Here is a 24,420-nt window from a genome sequence, read left to right as displayed (position 1 = left end):
TGAATCCCATCTGATGCCAGTGATTTTCATAATTATATCCCTAGCTCAAAACCCCCTGTTCTTCCCAGAACCTAAAACCACACCCTTCCCTCAGCATCACCCACAGCAGCACCTTCAGGAGGTTATTGGGAGAGGTAGAAAATGCTCTTTTCAGTCTTAAAACCCCCCAAAAATAAAAAAAAGAAAAAAGAGGTGAAGCACAAAGTCCAGCTCAGCAGGGAGCAGGATGGCACTGGGCCATGGCAGGATGGTCCTGGTGCCACTCGGGCCATCCTCATAGTGCCAGGACAAGGGGGAATGGGTTTGAATTGCCAGAGAGCAGGTTTAGGAGGGATATTGGGAAGGAATTGTTCCCGGGGAGGGTGGGCAGGCCCTGGCACAGGGTGCCCAGAGCAGCTGTGGCTGCCCCTGGATCCCTGGCAGTGCCCAAGGCCAGGCTGGATGGAGATTAGAGCAGCCTGGGACAGTGGAAGGTGTTCCTGCCCATGGAACAGGATGAGCTTTAATTCCCTTCCAGACCATTCTGGGATTCTGAGTGTTGATTGAGCAGCCCAGCAGGATAATATTTGTGAGGGATGCTGAAGGTGTGGCACATTTCTGGAGCAGGGCCAGCCCTGTGTCCTCTGCAGGTGGCATCACCCTGGGCTTAGGCTGGTTTTCTGGGTCTGCTTGTGGTGTCTGGTGGTTGCTGCAAACTCAAGCATCAGCCTGGGTGTCCTGGCAGATCTCTGTCCCCTTTTGTGCTCTAGGAAGGCAAAACCCAAGTTGTCTTGTCCCTTATCTCCCCCTTTTATTGTTGGGTCTGTTCCTTCACTTCTCCTGCAGCTCAGACCCCTTCCCACATTATCAGAGGTTCCAGCCTCAGCAGTGCTGATTGCTGAGGGCAGATGAAGAGGCCAGAAAACAAATATTGTAATAAAATCTTGATTTTGGTTGAAGAATGAAGGTCAGTGAGGATGGAGTGGTGGCTGCAGGCAGAGGTGGGAGGAGAACTGGGACACCGAGCCCAAATTCATACCCTGGTGACTGTGACATCCATCAGGGTTAAAGACAATCTGTGTCTCATTAATCATCTGATGTAAACAGAGGGAGACTCACTGGAACAGAGCGGTGTCACTGGATGAATGGCCTGGAGTTGGAAAATAAACATTTCAAGCTCTGTCTCCACGTTTATTTTTGCTAAATGCCTTCTCTGCACCCGGGTGTTCTGCTCATGGTGGGGAACCACTGCCCCAAATCCATCCCCAGGAGCAATGCTGGAGCAGGGACTTGGGCTGCTGGGGCAGGAATGCACCAAACAGAGTGCAGGAAAATCCTGGAGCAGCCACAGCAGACTGCCCTGGGTGCTTTTATGCTTTAACTGTGAGCTGAAGGCTTTCTTTCTTGGCAGCCCCTGGGTTTTAGCAGGTGGGAAGTGCAGCAGCATGGTTAGGCTTGGGCAGGGTTGCATCCCTAGAATGCCAGGCTGTGGTCAGCTGTGACCCAGGGAAGTGGCACTTGTGTGCTCTCCACCTTCACACACCGCTGGATTTCCACAAACCACAGCTGTTTTTTCTTCAAACCTCTCACTGCTGTTGGGGTTTTTTCCCGTCCCCACTTCCCTCTGCACAAACCCACCAGGTGCAGTCTGGAATCCACACCCACCCCAGTATGTCTTTATTCTGATTTATTAACATGGTTACTGCATAGATGATTAGAGACATATTTGGGGAGATTTTAGCACCTCAGAGCAGACGTGTAGCTGTTACAGAGCAGTTAATCCTTTACAAATATGGTTTTAATTATGCCACATTTCACACACAAGAACTGTCCTATTCACTGTAATGGATAGCTGGCAACCTCGGTATAAAAATTTCATTTCAAGCTATTTTTTTTTTCCCACAGGCTCATTAACTTCTGCTGCTCAGGAGATATTAACAGAACCACAAGCGCATGGCTCAGCTCCGATATTCAGCCCTTCCACATCCCACCAGGATCCCAGCTGGTGCATTTGCTGTACAAGGATCTCCACAGGGAGAGGGATTTGCTGAGCCCTGAGCAGGTGAGTGCATTTTGATACATCAATGGACCTGTTACCCGATTATTTTTACCATATCTCAGTGCACCTTGTTCCATCTTTATCATGCTGCCTGTTGGGGTTGCAAGAAGCTGGAAACACAACATATCCCCCCTGCTGTGACATCAGGAATAATAAATTCCATCAGAAATGGCATTTTGGCGCTTTAGGTTTCTGCTGGTGAGAAGAAAAAAAGCCCCTCCCCCAGCTTAGCTATGCTTGGTAAGAAAATAAATTACATAAACGCTGGCTTTTCCTGTGCCTGCTGACTTGACATGCCATCCAGCACATCAGCCACTCCCCAGGATGGGCTGGTTACAGGAGAAGACAGGTTGAGAAAAGAAAGAATTTCCACTGAATTAAATTATTTTAGCTGGAAAAATAAACTCTTGGCGCAGCTCGAAGCCAGTGCCTGCCTGGTGCCTGCCCAGCTCAGCAGGAGATGCTGCCATGCAGCAGCAGGGCTCCCTGCCCTCCCAGCTGCTCGGTGCTCAGCCAGGGAAATGCAGATGTGTGGGACCCCTCAGTGCCCCGCACCCCCTGGCCCTGTCCCCAGTGTGCCACTCATTCCACGTGTCCCCAGTGCTGGCTGACAGGGAAGGGGCAGCAGCCCCTTGCCTTGGGAGCGCCCTGGCACAGAGCCGTGACTGCGGCACTGCTGGGAGCCCTGTCTGACCCCCTTTTGTGTCTGGGACTCCACACTGGTGGGTTTTGTCCCCAACACCGCCCTGCCCCGCTGCCCCAGACCCCCGGGCAAGGGGGCTGCCAGGGAGGACAAGGGGACATTCTTTGAGAACAGTAGGAGATCTCACGGCAGGACAGCCGGCCCCTGGCCGTCGCCCACACCTGGGTCACGCTGAGCACTGGCATTTTTGGGACTGTCTGGGGCACCACAAGTGAGCTGAGCACAGAGGAAGGATGAGGAGATGGGGTCAGGGCTCGGGGATCGTGAGCAGCAGCCAGGGAGAGGTGACATCCCACCAGACCCTTCTCCAGCAGCACTGCAAGCCCAGGAGCAGCCCAGGCAGGGAGGGTTAAGGGCCTGAGCTATTCTCTGCTGGCTTTGCAGTGTCCCACTGGCACCCCACGTGGTGTGGGAGCCCCCCAGCCCCACGTGCTGCTTGTTTTGGAATGAGGGAGGCATTGTCTGCGGTTTTCCACAGTCCATCTTCTAAACTTCCCCATTCCTGGCCTTCATCACACCCAGCAGCTCCCAGCACAGTCAAATATACTGGTGGCCAGGTGCTGCTTCCATGCCTGACCTCCCCACAGTGGAGGATGTTGGTGGGTGGGTTTGATGCTGGGTGAGACCTCCCTTTCCTGCCTGTGATCCCTTCCAGCACGGCTGTTTCCACTCTCCCTTTCCATGAGATACTGCCCTGCCTTGCTTCCTGTACCTTCTGCAAGGTAACGAGCTCTGAAACGCTGCCCAGAGACCATGGCACGGAGTGTGGAGGGCACCAGGAGCCCAGGGAGGAGGCAGGTGGCCACAGGGGTGAGTGAGGATGCCCAGGAGTTGCTGTGGACAGTGTGGAAAGAAAAGGGGGGGAAAGCCACTAAGCCCAGCTAAGGATGTAGCGCTCTCCATCCACGCAGCCCTTTCCTTCGTGAGGTGACACCTTTACTGTTAAAAAGTCAAAATGTGCATTTTGCACGGCTCAAATCCCATCAAGAACAAGGTCTGGGGAAGGGGGAGAATCAGAGTGAAGCAGGGCTGGGTGGGTTAATGTTCCCCTGGCTGCCTGGGGCTATCAAACACTGTCTTTAGGCTAGTGCTGGGCTCTGTGTAGGGCAGAAGGTGAGAGCCCATCTGTGGGAGGACCTGGGTCAGGCTTAGGAGGGCCAGGAGCAGCTGATGTGCAAAATCTTTCAAACTTTTTCCCTTTTCCCCTGTTACAAAAACCTCACCTCGGAATTTTTCCCACCAGCCTTCCTCTGTGCATGCAGGAGCTTCCCTGAGAGTGGCTGACTTTCCACCACTGCTTTCCAGGGGATTTCTCCCCCTTTACTCCACAACTCGTCTCCCTGCCTGCACAGCTGTGAAGCAGGGATGGTGCAGGGCCAGCTCTCCCCACGGACCTGTCCCAGCAGCAATAAAGCTGTCGGCAGCGCCGGGGCCAGGCGGGCTTGAGCTGGGGATGTGATTTGGGAGGCAGAGCTTCTCCTCCATCCCTCCATCACCGCCCCACCGTGTGCCAGGAGACAAACCCGGCACAGATCCCAGCAGAGGAGCGGCGAGAGTCAGCCAAGATGTCTGGCGAGGAGGAAGAGGCTGTCTGTGAGCACTGAGGAAAGACCCCACAGACTCCAATCCAGCTACCAATCCAGCTACCCAATGACATTCCCAAATCCAAGAGCAGGAGGGGAATTATCTGGATATCCAAATGAAAGAGAAATGCAACACAAATCCTAAACATACAAGAATATAAACCCAAAAATTAACAATAAAGGTACCTCAAACTAGTACTGACCTTAAACCTAAACCCAACCGTAAACCTAATCCTAAAATTAATGCTGTACCTAACCATAACGCTAAACCTAACCGTAAACCTAACAGTAACCCTAACCCTAACCCTGACATTAACCCTAACCCTAACCCTAACCCTGGCATTAACCCTAATCCTAACCCTAATCCTAATCCTAATCCTAACCCTAAGGACCATCAGCCCTGCAGAGACATTTTCGCCCCTTCCCAAGGTATCCTTGCCTTGTGCATGGGGAGACTGAGGCAGAGGGTTCCCAGAGGGGATGTTCCACAACCCCTCAGTCTCACCAGCAGAACCCCTCAGTCCCACAGAAGGTGCTAAGGAAACAAAGAATTTCCATCCTGCCAAAAATTCAAACTCTTCAGACTGTGGGGGTCATCTTTAAATAAAGAAGTTTGGAATTTCACCAACAGAGGAGAAATTTCCTCTTGTCTTTACAAGTCAAACTGAATACAGGAGAGGAATAAGGCACAGCACAAGGCACTGATCCTCCCCAAACACAACAGTCTCAGAACCCTGAAGAAGTGTTCTCTGAAGAGGTTTTCATCAAACCAAAATGTGCCTGCAAAATGCTGTCTGGTAAATCTCCATTCAGCTGGAAAAACACTGTCTAGCTTTTCCCCTTGAAGTTATCTCTCTAGACCTCATACAAAGTCTCATTTTTTCACTCCTTTCTGAGATGGGCTCTACTTCTCCATCTCAAGGTGCCCACAAATCATGATTCTTCTTTTTTTTTTTTTTAATTTCTTAAATTTCCTTACTTTTTTAAAAAAATCTTTCATTTCCTTCTCTTTTAATTTCATTTCAATTGCCTCTGTTCCTGCTGTGGGTTTGATTTACTCTCAGATGTCTCAGAGCTTCTCAGTGAGTTCAGGAACCAGAAATGTGTTTTCATATTTGGCACTGCAGGTGCTGCTGAAATGATTCATCACGTGAAATAAAGCAGCCATCAGGCATCTCTGGAAATTCAGAAGGAAAACTGGGATAGGGATGGGATGGGATGGGATGGGATGGGATGGGGATGGGGATGGGGATGGGATGGGATGGGATGGGATGGGATGGGATTGGGATGGGATGGGATGGGATGGGATGGGATGGGATGGGGATGGGATGGGGATGGGGATGGGGATGGAGATGGGGATGGGATGGGGATGGGGATGGGATGGGATGGGATGGGGATGGGCATGGGGATGGGGATGGGGATGGGATGGGGATGGGGATGGGGATGGGGATGGGGATGGGGATGGGGATGGGCATGGGGATGGAGATGGGGATGGGGATGGGATGGGGATGGGGATGGAGATGGGGATGGGATGGGGATGGGATGGGGATGGGGATGGGGATGGGGATGGGATGGGGATGGGATGGGGATGGGGATGGGGATGGAGATGGGGATGGGGATGGGATGGGATGGGGATGGGGATGGGGATGGAGATGGGGATGGGATGGGGATGGGATGGGGATGGGGATGGGGATGGGGATGGGGATGGGGATGGGGATGGAGATGGGGATGGGATGGGGATGGGATGGGGATGGGGATGGGGATGGGGATGGGGATGGGGATGGGGATGGGGATGGGGATGGGGATGGGGATGGAGATGGGGATGGGATGGGGATGGGATGGGGATGGGATGGGATGGGATGGGGATGGGATGGGGATGGGGATGGGGATGGGGATGGGGATGGGATGGGATGGGGATGGGGATGGGGATGGGGATGGGGATGGGGATTGGATGGGATGGGATGGGATGGGATGGGATGGGATGGGATGGGATGGGATGGAGATGGGGATGGGGATGGGGATGGGACGGGACGGGACGGGATGGGGATGGGGATGGGACGGGATGGGATGGGGATGGGGATGGGGATGGGGATGGGGATGGGGATGGGATGGGATGGGATGGGATGGGATGGGATGGGATGGGATGGGACGGGACATGAGGGCATCACTTGGGACCTTTCTGCTTCAGTGCTTGTCTCTCTGGCACATAGTGGGATTTTTGGAATTGTCCTGTGCAGGGCCAGGGTTTGAGCTCGATGATCCTTGTGGGTCCCTTCCAGCTCAGGATATTCTGCAATTCTACTCTGTGTTTCCTGTGTTATTTCTGTTTGTCCTGGTACCCAGGGAATGCAGGGGTCAGGAGGAGCTCTGGCCCTTTCCAGAGGGCTTGGCAAGGGATGAAGAGGTATTTCTGTATCAGCTGGAGTCACCGGGAGCTCCAGGCTGACTTTCTCATGGGAAGAGCAGACTTGGTCAGTCTGAGTGACCCCTCCTGTGTGTATTTGTGCGTGTGATCCTGACATCTCTCCCCCCACAGCAAACACTGGCCCTGGCCAAGCCCCTGCTGTCCATCCCTGAGGCCTTGGCGATAGAGGGGAGCCCTCCAAGGTGGGTTATGAGGAAGGAAGAAGGGATCTGGCAATGACCAGAGGGTGTGTGATTTCACATTTCCCCTTGAGGCTGAGGATGCTTGTAGGGCTGAAGAGCCCAGTGAACCCAAGAGCCCCCAGTGCATCTGACAGCTCAGCTGGAAACAGATACAGTCCATCCTGCCCTGGTGTTGTTGTTGGCAGGCAGGCCTGGGGGCCTCCAGGTTGCATTTGTCAAGAGCACAAGCTCAGGAAAATTGTTCTCATCTGAACAAACACCATCAGTTGCTGCCAGCTTTTCCAGTGCCCCAGCAGAGGACTCACGTGGCTGGCCCTTTTCCCCAGCCTGGGCTACTGGTTTGACTGGCAGGCCAGAAGGACTTGTCTCTCCCTAGGCGATATTTCCAGGGGATGTTTGGTTGCTCCTCCTCCCTCCAGCTTCCATCCAGGTGAAGGAATGGGGTCAGTGTGGATGCCCTGAGCACTGCCCTTCTGCTCTGCTCACCTGTGACACAGGGAAGGGTTCTGTGGCAGGGTTGCACTTCCCAGAGGGTGGGAGGATGGCAGGAGAGTTGGAGCGAAAATCCTGCAAGCAGCACCAGCTTTGCATCATGGATGCATCTGTCTGTGCTGGCTTCACACACTGGAATGATCGGTGTCTGTCTCTGTGCAGGCTCACATGTGACTGCTGAAGGACAGGGCCAGCTCCACCCCACGGAGCTCACACCAGGGAGTACCCTCTGACATCTGCCTCTCTCCAAACACAGTCACTTTTAGCCTTTCTCTACATTTTTTTCCCAAAAAGCAGCTCCTATCCTGCCTTTGGGACCTGCCCTGCAGAGTATCAGCTGGGGGTGGCAGTACAGCTCGTGTCACTTTTACGAGCCGCATGAAACCACCGGCGAAAGTCTCTCACGCAGACAAATCCGTGGGTTCCTCCCCTCTCTCAGCCCTCTCTCTGCAGGCAGGACGTGGTTTCCCAGGGCTGCAGAGCATGGCTGTGCTGTGAGCAGGGCCACGCTGGCAGATGTGCTGTCCCCGTGTCCCCCAGCCAACCCAAACAGCACCGAGTGACCCAGGAACATATTTTATATTGCATTATAATGTAACCTTCTCTTCCCAGTGCTGCCTGCTGGGTGTCTGCTGCACAGGAATTTCTGTGCCCTGAGATGAGGGTGCCTCTGGAGATCTGCCTGCTTGGTTGGGGGAGAAAATTTCTTCTCTCTGCCTTGGCCAGATCACAGAGCAGAGCTGTGCTTCTTGGTGTGCAGTGGGAACGTCACCATTGTGGGATGGGGTTGTCTCCATCCCTGTTCTCTGGTCAGGTTTGTTGCATGGTGGGTGTTTTAATGGGAAACCTTCCCTAAAAACCCTGCCTGGCTGCAGAACAACCCAGCCCTTACTCCCTGTTCTCGTATAGCTTCGATCTGTTCCTAATTGCCAGGAAAAAAAGCCAAACCCCACCTGCTTCCTACCACCCACAGGCAGCCCCCCAGGCCCACTCCTCCACTCTCCAGGTTTAAACTCACCTCTTATTGCTACTCTCTCTGTAAGACCCTTCCAAAGTGTCTGACAAAAATAAAATACTCAAAAACCTCCCTGAAGGGGAAGCCTGCAGCTCTCAGGGTGTGAAGGATGTCTGTGGCTTCAGAGCATCTCCATCTCTCTGGGAACCTCCTGGCACCAAGAGATGGAGGGGGCAAGAAAGGCCCCAAAACTACTTCAAATGTGAGTATTTTTTCCTCCTTTAAACCCCACCGTGGGTCTCTCATCAGTGCAAGGAAATGCATCTGCGTTCCTCTTTTACTGCTCGCTGCTATTTGGTGATTAAAAAACGGGGCAGCTGGGGCCACTCATTGTTGACCTGCAGGAAAGCAGGAGGCTTATAAAAACTCTGAGTGCTGCAAGAATTATGAGGTAATTAAAAAAAAAAAAAAAATCAGGCCAGAGCTGGGACCACGTCAGTAAAAGCAGGAGGAACTGATGTCAGCCCCATGCAGGACGTGGGGACTGATGGCTCTGCTCTCTGCTCCAGGTGCTGAGCCCCTGGTGGTGCTGGCACCTCCTGGTTCCCACTGGCAGGGATTTGGGAATTCAGGACACAGAACAGATTCTGGGGCTGGGTGGGCTCTTTTTTCCTTGGTGCATTCACCTCTCTCCCTCTCTCACAAATGTAAATCCCGTGTGAGACCCAGCAGTGGATGTTTCATCAAAGCAAGATGAAGAGCCACGAAAAAAGCAAAAATTATTAGTTAAAGGGATGAGGATGGGTTCCAAAGAACCATTTTGGGGTTAAGAGGCCTGGTTTTAAGGAAGAAGCATATTTTGCTGGCCACAGGGTCAAAAGGATTAAACCAGGGGGAAAGGATGGGTTTTGTTTATCTAGAATTTATCTAACCCAATTTGACCCAAGACTCAGCTTGCCTCCTCCAGGAGCAGCACACGGGAGGTTTTTGGGAGCAACCTCCTGCCACCCACACCTGTCCCCACCCCTCAGTCCTGCAGGATACAGATTTTGGGTGTTCAATGCCAGCAGTGCTCAGCTGTTGTCCCAGCGTGGCCCTTTCAGGAATTAAAGCCCTGCCTTTAACACCCCACCAAGCACATTCCCATCCCCACAGAACCCTCCCTGCAACCACTGCCCCGCAAAACCCCTCTGGGGCAGTCAGCAGAGAAGGGAAGGTTTCCCCTGTCAACTCTCCCCTAATAATTTCTATCTTCATTAATACATTTTCCCTCTTTGGGACCCACTTGGAAGCAAAGCTGTGACTTCACCCTTGAGAAAATCTCAGGTTTTTGCCTGTTTCCAGGGTCTTCCACATTCCAAGGCCTTAATAGGAATGATATGGGGAAGAAATCCAGCCTCACTGCTTTGTTTCCTGAATATTTTCATCCCAGCTGATGGTATCAGGTTGGTGGGTGTGGGTTTTTTCCCCTTTTATGAATGAACATGATACTTTTGCAGAAAGTGTGAGCTTGGATGTTCTCATCCTCCGACTCTAGTGACCATTAATAAAGCCCGCAGTGCTTTCTGTAAGCACGAGCCAAAGATTTGGGATGTAACAGCTTCCTAGTGGAAAAGGGAATTTTTTTTTCCAAACCATAAGGTTTTGCAAAGATGACACCTTGATCCTGATAAATTCTTTTCACTTTATTTCCAGCTTTTTGTCTTCCTCTTGTGAAAAAACTTGCCAGGTATATATTTAGATATATATTTATCATAGAGATGCCTGCTTTAAACAAATTGTTAATTAATTCAATGAAATAGTTCTGCCTGCTTAAGAGAGAAAAAGTGCAGCTATTTGTCACTGAAAGGGATTTTGCTGGGAGCTACTCCAGAAGCCAGGCTGTGCCCAAATCAGGTGAGCACATGAGATTTGCCACATCTCCCTGCTCACCCCCAGCCTGGGCAGTGCAGGAGGTGGGGGCACCCAGGGATTCTGCAGATTCTGCTGCTGCCCCTGAACTCAGGGCAGTCTCGTCTCTACCTTGTGATGAATCCCAGCTGATTTTCCAGCCTGAGCTGCCCAGCCGCTCATGTTGGATTATAAACTGGAACTTTTACAGGCTGTATGTGGGGTTTGTGGCTTCCTTTCCCTCTCTCTGTCTCCAAAGTCCATGATTCTCAATAAATCATCCTCTAGCCTGAGCTGAGTCTTGCTGTTTTAAGTTTAACTAGATTATTTTTTTGCTGATAAGCCAGACTTTGAATTCTACCCAAGATCACGGGTTGGGGCCTGTAATATCATGGAGGAGAGACTGTTCCTGGTGATCTATCACATGCAGGGGGAGCAGCATCAAGCTCTCAGCTTTCCCTTAGATCAGCACTTAAAGGAACAGCACTCATGGAGCTGGTGGGAGGAAAGAGTCAGGGTTCCCACCAGATACATGGAAAATGGACTGGGATGACAGGAAAATGTTGTTATACATCTATTTATTGCACTGTACCAGTGCCAACAACTTCCTAAGGCTTTGATCCTGACTTCACTCCAAATTTCTCCTCTTCCGTCCAAACAGACCTAAATCCATCCAAGGGTGGGATTGGAGTGGAGCAGAGCATTGAGACAACCTGCTACACCCTCTTGTTGTTTCCCTCATTCTTCTTTACCACCACCCTAACACCACAAAAATTTATTTTCCTGGACAGCTCCAGGCAAATGTGTCACATTTTCAGATCCATCATGATCCCATCCTTGTTCTCCCAGCCAGTGCCTGAGCTCCTCTCCCAGTATTGCTGTTGACTTTGGCTTCCTCCTCAGAGCTCAGCCCAGCTCCCATCACATCCCACAGAGGTGTCCAAGTGTGTTCCTGTAGGATTAACCCTGTAGGATTAACATGGCACAGGTCACCATTGTATCAGGAGAAGAACCAGCCCTGCCCTGGGCAGAGCAGCTCCGGGAGGGGCTTTACTGGGATGGGGTGGGAGGTGCAGGAGTCCTCCTTGAGGCATGCCGTGTGCTCACAGCCTGAGGAAAGAATGGATTCATCAAGGTTAAAGGTATTCCTGGTGAGAGCAGCAGGGAGGAATCTCAGGATCCATGAGACACGTGCGTGGTTGTGGTTTCCAGACCCATTCTCCCTCTGCTAATGCCTGGTACTGGGCAGCCCAGTCCCTTCCAGCCCAGTCTGCCCCTGGGCTGGCTGTGGTCCCCCAGCCTGACTCATCTTCCCAGTTTAGCCACACAAACCCCATCCCTGCAGTCCCAGCATCCCCCTGGTCCTGGATGGGGATGGCACATTTTTTATCTCACTTGGCCCAGCAGGCCACAAATTCCTGCAGTGCTGGGGTTGGGAGGCAGCTCCCTGTGGCACACACATCAGTCAGTTTGCTGTGCTGGGAAATCTGTGCTGGGGGAAATCTGAAAGCCCAGCTGGGGGCTGGAGATCAGCCAGGGGCTCCATGGGAAGGCAAGATGGAAAGATGGTGAAGCTCTGTCTTCGTGGGAATTTGTCTTGCTTTCACTTTTTCTAATTTTTCTTTTTGGGGGGAAGTTTTAAACCGCCACGATGCCATTTTTGTTTCTGTGCAGCTCAGGGAGGTCAGTGGCTGTGGGCTGGAGGCATCTGTCCTGTCCATGCTGCCTTCCTGATGCAGCACCAGCACCTTCCCCTTGGAGACTTCTGCAGGAGATCAGTGTGGCTGGCAAAGGCTGGGCCCAGCTCAGGTGTGGGCTGTGCTCCTCTCCAGTGAATCACGCTGCAGGGACACTGGCAGCAGCCTCTGTGGGATTTGGGGGATCCTGGATTCCCTCCCAGCTCTCCTCACTGCAGCCATCACTTTGTGATCGAATTCCCAAGGTGAATCCCTCAAGGCGGGGGAGAGCTTCACCACGTATCTGCTGATGGATGTGTGTTTTCCTTGGCCTTCTCTGCCTCGTGGCTGCTGGATAGTTATCTGAGTGATGAATTCATCTGCCCAGGGACCCCTGAATCGTGGGGCAGAGGGAAAGCATCTGTCAGAGCAGCTTGGCGTGAGGGAGAAGGAATAACAAAGAGGAGAGGGGTGGTGGTTGCACATCAAAGCCGTGTCTCCGTTTTCCAAGCCCATATTTTTCCTAGCCTATCTCCTGGATTCCATCTGGCCGTGGTGAAAGCAGGCACAAGCCAGTGGTCTGGTGTGTTCCAGGCTCTGCAGGGAGAGACAGAGTTTGAATTCCAGCTATGCTGGGCACGTAACTTTCCTCATTCCTGCCCTGCCGGGGGTGGTCTTCCCATGGGGTGGAGAGCCCTGCTCTTCCGTGGCAATGCTGCAGCTCCACTGTACTGCCCAGGGGAATGTGACAGGGACATTGGTGTCACAGCTTGGGTCACACACAGAGCCCTGTGTGAAAAGCCCTGGCTGCCCCCAGCCCTGCTGCCAGGCGGCTCTTTCAGAGCCAGCAGCTGCCAGCTTGCTGAGCTCACAGATTGCAGCAGCAGGGAGAGAGCTGAGACCTGAGCCCTCATCCCTGGCCCTCCCTGTGCCTATGCATGCGTAGGTGTGGGGTGCTCTTGAGGGCTTGCACAGATGAGGATCCTTCTGCTCCTAAACCCCCTGGGACACGCTGCCTGTTTGGATCTGGGAGCCTTTTCTCAGGGCTCAGTGGCCCAGCAGGAACCTGAAGTTCACAGAGTGGGACCATGGGCTATACATCCCCTATAAGGAGATGCAGGCAGGGATCTCTGTGAGAGCAGAAACCCAAATACCCCTCAGGAACGGCAGGATGGCTTGGACTTGGATTTATTTCAGGAAATTGATAACGTGTCTCTGATGGAGTGAGGGATGGAACAAATCCAGAACAGGGATGCAGGGCTAAGCACTCCTGGGATGTTAGGAAGGTGCAGGTAGGTATGGAGAGTTGTTTGGAAAGAGATCTAGACTCTGTTTCTGTGCTCTATTACTCTGAAAACAAGCCCCTTTCTTTTCTTCCCAAATCCAGGGTCCGAAAGTGAAACCACCATCCCAAGTGGTCCGACAGAGGAGTTGTGGGGAGCAGCCTCTGGCCTTGGTTTCTCCGAGCTGTGTCCCAGGGGAGGCTGTGTGACAGCCAGGCCTGTCAGAGAAACCAAACCCTCATCACCTCACCCCTCTGGGCTGCCAAATCACAGGGCTGCCATCAGAAAGCTCAGCAGATCCCCCTGCCCCTCCTGGAGATCATCTGGGTGGCAACGCAGTAGGGAAAAAAAGCAGGAAAATGGGTTAAATTTCTTCTTCCCCACAAGCTCAAAGTGTTCATGGTGGGACCTTTTGCCAACATTGTGCAATGCTGGCTCACGTTTTGCTTGAACTTTAGTCCTGCTTTAATCCATGCCACAGTAACCTCCGGGGCAAGGAATGTTGCTGATTCCTGACTTAAACTGTGATCAAAACTTTCAGCTCCTTCCCAGGCCATTGTTGTGTGTCCTGTCAGCATTGTCCCCAGGGCAAGGGCAGCTGTGTACCTGGATCAGGAGTGTTCCTCCACCAGAGCCAGCACTTCTCCAGCCCTGGAAGTGATCCTGCAGATGCCTTGGAAAATCAGCATTGTCCCCGTGACTTCCAGTGCCCCAGAACGACAATGAAGTCTCAGATGTTTGTTTGTTTGCTTGTTTTGGCAAGAGGATAAAGGGCCAAATTTAAGTTTAGGGAAATGCATCGTGCATGCTTCATCTGGCGCTGTGGCTCGGTCTGGGAACGCCGCTCCCCACTTCCTTCCCTTATCAGTTAATGAGGTGTTAATGAGGAAAGGACAGCAAAAAGCACCAGCCACGGATCAGGCATTACTGCTGCAGTTGTTCAGAGCCTGACTTCTGGGCCAGCCAGCTCCAGGAATCCCGAATTTTAGGAGGATCCATGTACTCACCCAGCTCATCCAGGTGGGAGGTGCAAGGTCTGGTTTGGGGGATTCTTCCAGATAATTTGGCCCATGACTCCGTTCTCTCAAGGCAGGAGGTGGAGGACAGTGTGAGCCCACAGGCACCAGAACAGGCAGGGGTGGCAGATTCCGCTTTTTTGGAAGACTGGGAGGAGGAGAGAAGAAAGCCAAGGGGTTCACACAGGCAAGGAGGGTGTGCATGTGCTGCCCAGATTTCAGCCATCCAGACCCCTGCCCAGGCAAGGCCAGCCCTCACCCAGCCCTCCAAGGCCACTTTTTGTTGGCAGTGATGATGAACTGCATGTAACAATCTCTGCTGGTTCTCTCCTGGAAGAGGCCTTTGCTGTCCCACCCTCCAACCCCTCCAGAGAATTCTCCAGGGACGTCTCCAGCCCTGCCAGTTCTCCCAGGGCCTCCCAAGATTATCTGTTTCTCGTGAGCCCAGTTGTCTGCAGTCCAGTGTCCATCCCAGCTGGAGATGGACAATTTGGCAGGAGGGAAAGTGATGCCAAGTGTTGGAATTGGGCTCTGGTTGGGGTTTTTTCTCCCTTAGTTATTTGGGGTTCTTGTTCAAATCCAATTTATGAGTATCACAGGGTCAAGCCAATCTCCATGTGCTCATGGGCAGTAAAGTTGGGTCTGCAAGGGGATAAGGAAGACAAATGCTGTATTAAGGACCTTAATTTACCTGCCAGTAGAGCTCTGGGTGTGGATCCAGGATCCCTGCTCCAAGAGCACCCCTGAGGGGTGAACACATTTATTTATCCATCTCCAAACCCACAATTTTTAAGCTCTTTTAAGGCATTTGCAGATGAGGCAAAGTAATTTAAATTATGCAGATTATCTAAAGACCCTTCCCAAACCTGCCTGCAACTGGAGAAACCATGATTTATATGGTCTTGGATGGATCCTACAGGCGTCCTGCAAAAAATGAGAGGGGAGGGGAGAGGAGGGGAGGGGAAGAGGAAGGGGAAGAGGAAGGGGAAGGGAAGGGAAGGGAAGGGAAGGGAAGGGAAGGGAAGGGAAGGGAAGGGAAGGGAAGGGAAGGGAAGGGAAGGGAAGGGAAGGGAAGGGAAGGGAAGGGAAGGGAAGGGAAGGGAAGGGAAGGGAAGGGAAGGGAAGGGAAGGGAAGGGAAGGGAAGGGAAGGGAAGGGAAGGGAAGGGAAGGGAAGGGAAGGGAAGGGAAGGGAAGGGAAGGGAAGGGAAGGGAAGGGAAGGGAAGGGAAGAGATCTAATAAATCCCCAAGAACTGAGTTTTTGTGGATTTGCTCATTCAAATCCTGTGTTTGTGTGCTGCAGGTTAAACCAGGTGTCCATGTTCTGCAGGTTTGCAGAAAAGTGGGAATTCAGCCTGGAGGAAAGAACCAACACAAATAAAAGCAGAAAACACCCGATTCCTACAAACGCTCTATGCATGTCTGAATTAAGGCATGCATCTCCTTCCTCCCTGGCCCAGGAAGGACACACTGCAGCCCCTGTTCGTCACCCACCAGAGCGTGGCACCACCGTCCTGCCCGAGGCTGGGCATGGCCGTTGTGGTCCACACAATGGGGATGGAGAATGAATGGAAAATGATCTCCTGTGTTGAGCTGACAGCCAGCTCTCTGTTCCTCAGGCAAGTTCCCAACTCCTGCGTGAAAGGAGCATTCCCACCCCAGGAAATCCCTGCTTTGATCTTCCTAGTGTTGCATTGCTGCTTCTTACAGCTCCTGGATAATTCAGTACTTTAAAAAATAGAGAGGAGAAGGAAAATATTCTTTTACAGCATTATTTTCTGGTGGTTCTTGAGGAGTCTCCCACAAAATCTGCTTGTAGGAGCATGGCCAGGGAACAGAGAGGAGGAAGAGCCTTCTGGAACATCCAGGCTGTTGGATGATACTCACAGGAGCTTTGTATTTTCCTTAAACCATCTCAGCCACTTCTTAGAATGGTGAGGGCACAAATCCATCCTGGATTTGTAGAGGGCACAGATCCATCCAGGGTGTTTAGATGACACTGGGCTTTAGCTTTTTCCATGCCACATTTTGCATGTTCCAGAACCAAAGAACCCCAGAATGGTTTGGGCTGGAAGGAACCTCAACAGTCATCCCATTCCTACCAAGGACAGGGACACCTTTACCTAGACCAGGGCCTTGGTTTGAAAAGCCAGGTGTCTACTAAAGAAGGCAGGAGCCTCTCTTGAAATGGAAAATGTAAACTCCCTCTCTCTCTGAATTATTATAATTTTGAAATTAAGGGGCTCTCAGGCAAAGATATGGGAATAGGAATAACAGTTCTTTATTAGGAAAAAACTTTTTAAAATAAAGACAGAAATAAAAACGCAGTAATACAAACCAACACTGCCAGAGTCAGAACAGGTCCTGGCAGCCTGTGGGTCAGGGGGGTGGCAGCAGTCCCATCCCATGGTGGCTCAGCCCTCCTGCAGTGCCAGCTGTGCTTCTGCTGGAGCAGGGATCCTGCACAAGGGTGGAGTTTTCCTCTGAAGCTCCAGGGATGGTGTGGATGGGCCTGGGCTTCCTCTGGGAATGCAGTGGGGAAGAAAGCTGCTCCTCTGGGAATGCAGTGGGGAAGAAAGCTGCTCCTCTGGGAATGCAGTGGGGAAGAAAGCTGCTCCTCTGGGAATGCAGTGGGCAAAGGCTGCTGTGGGGTTCCCAAAGTCAGATTGTATCCAGGTAGGAATGCTTGGCTCCTCCCTCTGGGCGGAGCATGTACCCATGGGATGATGGAATTTTCTCAGCCATGCAGGGACACTCACTGGCCATGAACAGAAGATAATTAATGATTAATAGCCCATGAAGAGAAGAGATCTCCTGGAGGGAGGATTGGCTGTGGGAGAGATAAAGAAAACAGCCCAGTGAACAGCAGAGAACTGCCCCAGCTCTGACAGATGGTGACAGAGTACACACCCCAGCCACACCTTGCAACCTAAGACAGCCAGGTAGCTCCCAGCCCTGTCCAACCTGGCCTTGAACACTCCAGGAAATGGGATATTAGCTGAGTGATAAAAGGGGTTTGGGGAGTGTACATGACCACGGACTCATGACCATGTGATAAGGTTTTTCCTAGCTGATGCCATCCCAGAAATGTTACAGATTCCATCCCCTCCTCGCCCAGTCTGCAAACCCTGTCTGCCTGCCTCTGTGATGCATCACATGGTAACATGGAGCAGGGAGCAACTGTGGGAAAGGAGCAGTAAGGAAAATAATCTGGCCTATTTCTCTGCAGAAGTGCAGGAGGAAGGGGCTGAGATGAGGGAGATCCGAGTCCTCTTCCATCCATCCCCTCCAAGGATCTCATGGCCTCACCAGCCAAATTCCAGTTTGCACACTGGTGCAGTCTGGGTGACTGGGGGGGCTCTGGTTTGGGGAAAGTGAAGGCAGGACAGGATTTTTGCACAACAACTTTATGTCAACTGCCAAACCCATTTTCTCAAGTTTTCTATTTATTTTCTAACGTACTTTTGAGGGATGGCCAAACTTAAAAAACTTTAGCCTGAAAGGAATTGTATCCAAAGAATTTATGAGCAACTTAAAGAGAGAAGGCAGTGAGAAGAAACTGAAAGCCAGATGTAACTGCAGTTTTAGATGGCTTTTAGTTTAGTTTCAGATTTTTTAGGGGCTCTGACAGGGAACTGTTGGATTTTTGCAATGGGTCTGTAATCGGGTATTGAGGCAACTGTGAACTTTTGATCACTTATTTCTTGGTCTTCTGCCCACATCCAAAAGGGAGTATCTTACCATCTCGTTAACCTCTTGCTTTTAGATGCTGAGATGAGGAAGAGAACAGCAGGAATCAGCAGAAATGCTCTGAAGACAAGGATTCGGGAGCTGTGAAACACCCCGAGCAGCACAGAGACCTGCTCTGCTTGGATACACATGCTGGGGAAGGAGTTGCAGAGAAAGCAATTATTCAAATTAAACAGGTCAGCAAGGCCTCGTGTGTTATTTACTTCATTACACTCACACTCTGGCATGAAGTGGTCTGGGAACTGCAGCAAAGCTTGGCTCTGATGAGGGAAGATCAGGACAGTGGTGAGCTGAGGAGGAAAGGTCCTCTGCTCAAAGCAGGGACAAGTGGCCTTGGATGGGGACAAAGACCCCCCCAGGAACTGGAGCGAGCTCCTGCAAGAGCAGCAACTGCTCCTTCAGCAAGGACATCTTGCTTGAACCTCTGTCCACCATGGTGGGGTAAGGGATGAGGCTGAGAGACACTCAAGGGTCAGGATTTCCCCATTACAAAGAAGGGCTTGGATCTTCTTAAACTGGAACAATTTTTTAGGGAGAAATCAGTAACAGCACCGCTATGGGGCCCAAGGATTAAATAGAAAATATCAGCTAAACCAGGACCAAGGAGACTTGCACAGCTTCCATGGAAAATGATAAGGGATAATTAGGATAGGGCAAGGACATCAGCATCCTCTGCTGCTCCTTTTCCTCTTCTTTGAAGAAAGGCAGAATCACAGGATGGTTTGGGTTGAAAGGGACCTTAAACTCACCCAGCTCCCTGCCATGGGCAGGGACACCTTCCACTGTCCCAGGCTGCTCCAAGCCCCAATGTCCAACCTGGCCTTGGACACTTCCAGGGATCCAGGGGCAGCCACAGCTTCTCTGGGCACCCTGTGCCAGGGCCTCACAGCCAGGAATTCCTTCCCAGTATCCCATCCATCCCTGCCCTCAGGCCAAACCCATCAGTCCATGCTGACACTTGGGCAGTACCCTGGCTAATGTGGAGGTGTTGGTGCCAAGCTGGGCAGAGCAGCCTCCTCCTCCTCCTCCTCCTCCCCCCTCCCCTGCCCTGTGCCCCATCCGTGTCAGGGCCTGGTGCTCTCCAGTGTGTTCAACTCCACGCTGTGTCCTGCCAGAGACTGTTATTAAGAAATAAGGCTCTGCCTTTTCATCATTCCTCTGAGCGTCTGTCTGATGTCATTCTGTCTGGCAACCGAGCCGTCAAAAAAAGGCTCCCCTGGGAGAAATTTCTCAAACAAACAGCCAGCAAGGAGAAAAATAATAACCCATTAAACATAATACAATGCAAAACCCCACAGCATCTTCCTGATAGACGTGAAGGCAGAGTAACCCTGACTCCAAGAACAGAAAGGTGCCCAGGGCAGGGATGTGCTCAGTGCTTACCTGGGTGATTGTCCTTAATTGAAGCTGTTGCAGAGGCTGAGATCATGAGGTTCAAGCCCAGGAAAAAATTTAGGCCAGCAAACCTGTTGCCATCACTTCCACCTGCTGAGCCTTCCTGTGTTCCACCAGCACACAGGGACCTGCAGATCAAGCAGGTTTAGGTCTTCATGGTTTTTAGCAGTTGGGTTGTTTTTTTTTTGTTTTTTTGTTTTTTGTTTTTTGTTTTTTGTTTTTTGGTTTTTTTTTCATTGTATGAGGCATTTGTGTGCCTGCAGAGCAAATCTTGGCTCTGCTCCTCCATATCCATTAATTCCTGCGGGTTGCAGGGTGACAAACCCCCAGCTGTGAGCCCCTGGAACATGTGTAGGCTTCTAGTTTTGGCAGCTGTGATCTTGATCCAGAGACCTGCTCGCTGAAATAGGTAAGACTGAAGGAAGTTCATGCAACCCCATGCAGAACTTCAGCCCCCAAACTGGGGAAGGAGTCCCCAGTGAAAATAAGTGCCTTATTTTCAAAATAAAACCAACCAAACAGCGACTTGATTCTGGATTTGGATAAAAACGTTAGGAAGAATGGGGTTTAATCACAGAATCGTGGGATCACAGAAGGGTGTGGGTTGGAAGGGACCTTAAAGACAATCTAGTGCAGCCCCTGGCACGGGCAGGGACACCCTAATCTATGGGAGCAGTGTTGGAAGAGGGGCTGCCATGGAAGGGAGTGTATTGCACTGATGAAAAGCCGCCCATTTGAGCTGGAGCCCAGCTGGATAATCTTGGATCCATTCCTCACACATCTGTAGCTGTGATTCTCCTTTCCAAGCTGCTTCTCCTCGGAGCACTTCACAGAGGTCATTTCTCTTTGCAAGCCTTGTTCCCTCTTGCCTTGCAAACATCTCTGCCATTTTCTTCCCTCCTGCTGGGAGGTTTCAGGGCCTTCAGCAGAACCCCTCTTCATTTTTCCTGGTGAAACCACCTGCTCTTCACTCAGCTTTCCTGGGAAACTTCCCACCAGCAGCTCCATTGTATAAAACAGGTCCATTTTCAGCACCAGGACTCAGAGCTGAGAGCGGAATTTGCTCCTGCTGACAGCCCAAGGCTGGGACGAGCAACCCACAGCCCCAGAATGAGGTGTTGGTGGTTTCTTTGTGGTTTCACAGGGTCAGTGCTGCAAGGCTGAAATGAAATCCAGTGCTAGAGCTTTCCATCGAGCAGGTCCAACAAATCTGGGAGAGGGTGTTGAGAAGTACATCCACCTCGATGAAACGCAGCAGGATTGCACCCTGCTCCCTGCAGGATCTCAGCCCTTGGCTGGTGGGGTCTCATGGGTTTGGGTAGTGCAGCAATCTCAGTGCTCACATTCACTCTTTCCAGTTTTTCCCAGGGTGGGAAAACTTTTGGAAATTCCTAGGAAATGCCTCTTTTCTTCTGCTGCTTGAGGCCAGTTTCCTTCCTTGCAGATTGCAGTAAAAGCAGCAATGTGCCAGTTAGAACAGCACAGCCTCTCCAGCTCTCTCAGCTATTTCCCAGGAGGTCTCTGCTTCCCTCCTTCCCAGGGCAGTACTCTGTGCTCCCTGACACCATCTCTTTCCTTTGCAGCAAGAGGGGAAACTGAGGCACAAACCTGGCCTTTTTAGGAGGAGACCTTCTCCAGACCTCTGCATGACCTGAGGAGATGTGGCAAACACCCCTGTTTGCCAGGCAGGTATTTGACTGTCCTTCCATGCTTCAGCATCCCCTTGAATAGAGATTTTCTCCACTCTGGGATCCTACACAAATGTTCCTTTCCAGCTCTCTTAGGTTGGATCCTCACTCCCAAGCCCCCCAAAACCCAAAAAAAAACCCCTTTTTGGGTCTCAGAGGGGCTGGTACCTCTCACACTTGGCAGCTCAGGAGAGCTGTAAAGTTTTCCAATCATGTCTTAACGATAGGAAAGCAGCTTTTGTTCCCTCTCTTCCCTCGTCTTGGCAGGGAAGGTGGAATGTGGGTGATGGAGAGGTGCAGCCACCTTTCAGGCCAGCAGCTGCTTTTGGGGCTGGGCTGGATAAACATGCAGGATTTCCAGCCAGCCCAGCCATCCCAGGCAGGGGATTCACTGGAGCAGGGCTGCAGGGAATGGCTCACCTGGATAATACCACATTCATCCCAGGCTGGGATGGATGGATGGATGGATGGATGGATGGATGGATGGATGGATGATGGATGGATGGATGGATGGATGATGGATGGATGGATGATGGATGGATGGATGGATGGATGGATGGATGGATGGATGGATGGGGGATGGATGGATGATGTATGGATGGATGGATGGATGGATGGATGGATGATGGATGGATGGATGATGGATGGATGATGGATAGAAGATGGATGGATGGATGGATGGATGGATGGATGGATGGATGATTGATGGATGGATGAATGGATGGATGAATGGATGGATGGATGATGGATGGATGATGGATGGATGGATGGATGGATGGATGATGGATGGATGGATGGATGGATGGATGGATGGATGGATGATGGATGGATGGATGATGGATGGATGATGGATAGAAGATGGATGGATGGATGGATGGATGGATGGATGGATGGATGATTGATGGATGGATGAATGGATGGATGAATGGATGGATGGATGATGGATGGATGATGGATGGATGGATGGATGGATGGATGATGGATGGATGGATGGATGGATGGATGGATGGATGGATGGATGGATGGATGGACGGACTCTGCTTCCTACCAGGACCTCCTCTAAGTGACTCTCCAGCCATAAGCCATGTCACCGGAGCACCTCTGCCACCATCAAGGCCTTCCTCCTTAGTGGGGAGACAACATCATGCGTCAAGAGAACTTGTGGGAAGTTTGGATTTCTTCTTCCTCTCACACTCTCCCCTCCCTCCAGCCACCCCTTTCCTGCTTCTCTGCCCAGTGCAGTGGGAAAGGAAAGCATGCTCTGAATTTCCATCTGAGCACAGCATAAGGCAGCCCTGGGAGTGACCCAGCACTCTCTGATCTCTCACTTTCCAAAATCAAAGCAAGACAAAAGCTCTGTGTCCTTTTTCCCTCTTGCCAAAGGCTAGAAATCCCATCAAGATCCAAAGCATATCATTCCAGTGGAAGATTTATACTGGGGGAAGGGGCAGAAGTGGTTATTTGATGATTGTGTTGGGTTTGTTTTTAAAGTCCTTAAAATCTCCCTTCCTTATTTCACTGTACAGCTCAAATCCTCTTTCCAACACATGCACAAGAGCAGAGCAGAACCGTTCACACAGAAAACAGGTGATAAATCACAGGGCTATTGATTCAAACCATTCCAGGGAATGGGAAACACATGGACAGCCTTTCTAATTAACTGTTTGATATGGCTGCGGTGAGTTTGGGTGTAGTTTCCAATGTTTTGCATTTGGCTTGCCTCAGCCCTCTCCATGGTAACTGCAGTTTACCAAAAAGTGAGAAAATCCTGTGTTCAGGGGGCTGAAGTGACTTGGTACAGCTCAGCTCAGTCACATGAAAAAAGCAACACAAAAAGAATTAAATACAGTGTTCAGTCCATGGGAATGTTCCTTTCTCTTTCCAGACGGAGAAACAAAACAAACTGAACAGTTGCTTTTAGCTCCCTTCTTTATCTGTAAATCTGAACTTTCTGGTGGGTTGTGGAGCACTCAGACCATCCCCTCTCACACAGGGTGAGGAGCCTGATCCACCGTCCACGTCCCCCTGCCAGCTCTCCCACCATCAGAGGCACACAAACAACCCCTTTATCAGTCCTTCCTCTCAAACCACTCACCAAAAACCCCAACAAGTGTCAGGATGTGGATGTGCTGAGACCCCTTTCCACCCACGGAGCTCAGCAGATCTGTCTGTCTGTCTGTCTGCCTTGGACAGCACACATTTATGGGTTTGTTTTTTATTCCCAGGGTGGCACCTGGCTCTGGGTGCCACTGTTTGGGTCTGGGGTGCTGCCCCAGCAGGGTGGAAGGGCTCTCCTAAGAGGGGAGAAACCAGGAATGCCAGGATTTAACCCTCATTTATGCAGCCAAAGTAACCAAATCTCTTAATTAATGTATAATTAGCAGTGAGAAACTCTGCTGAGGACTCCAAATGCTCCAAGAGGTGTTTTGGAAGGAGAGCAACCCAGGTCTTTCAAGATGTGCTTCTCCAGTGGGAGACAGGAGCTGAGCATGGGACAAAGGAGCTGCTCCTGTGACCCCTCAGCACTGAAATTGGGGTGGAGCTGACCCAGAGCAGTCAGAGGTAATGCAGACACGAGGATGGGTATGGAAATAGCAGCAGGATGGGGGAGGGTGGGCTGGGGACACAGAGATCCACCCAAGTCACTGAGGGTTGGGTTCAGCAGGTTCCCTGGGGACACTCACCCCAAACCTGCTCAGGCCCAGCCAGTCCCACCAACACCTCCAGAGTAGCCAGTGCATTAAAATGTAATTTAAAAAGGAATAAAGGTTTAATCCATCTGGTTTAAAAACAGTCTTTTCCCATATCCTGCTTTTGGCACGTCCTCCCAGCTGGGCCCTTGCTGCTCGCTCCATGACACGGGCACAGCTGCTGGAGGCACCGAGCAGCAAACGGGCTGGGGATGTTAATATTTTATTTTTTATTAGCTGCTTTTTTTTTTCCTTGCTCCCCCCCACCATTTTCCCCTTTCTTCACCACAGCTCCCTTGGGGCCCCATTGGAACACCTGGCCAAGCCACTTCTGGTTCCATTTATTGGCAGGTAATTTATTTGGGGATCAACAGGGAAAAGTGACCCAACAACTTACTGGATGTCCATCAGCAGACCCTTTGGTGATGTTTGAACGTGGGTTCATTTGCTGTTTGGGGCCTGATCCACACTTCCATGGGAGCCAGATCTCCCCTTTAAGATCCAGGGCTGTTAGATCTCAGTTCAAAAACACTGGGAGAAATTAGTCAAATAAATACTCTGGGAATATTATTACATATTATTCACTCTCTGGGAATATTTGAAAGCATTATTCACTCCTTGTGCATATTATTAGAGCAGCTCCCACTCAAAGAAT

The 24,420-nt window shown here is 51.2% G+C and overlaps 1 protein-coding gene and 1 long non-coding RNA gene across 2 annotated transcripts in view; both read left to right on the top strand.

The window, feature by feature from the left end:
• FEZ1 (fasciculation and elongation protein zeta 1) overlaps positions 1 to 24,420 on the top strand; it is a 431,041-nt gene that overhangs the window by 233,186 nt on the left and 173,435 nt on the right. The window lies entirely within an intron of this gene.
• Positions 1,526 to 18,179, top strand: LOC137462198 (uncharacterized). The gene is made up of 2 exons (XR_010993618.1): positions 1,526 to 2,041; positions 18,009 to 18,179. It is a non-coding gene; the product is annotated as an uncharacterized lncRNA (long non-coding RNA).

This window comes from Anomalospiza imberbis, chromosome 24 (assembly GCF_031753505.1).
Source record: "Anomalospiza imberbis isolate Cuckoo-Finch-1a 21T00152 chromosome 24, ASM3175350v1, whole genome shotgun sequence".
NCBI classification, from domain to species: Eukaryota; Metazoa; Chordata; class Aves; order Passeriformes; family Viduidae; genus Anomalospiza; species Anomalospiza imberbis.
Note: the sequence above shows the minus strand (reverse complement) of the source record. Positions and strands in the feature narration are given on the sequence as shown.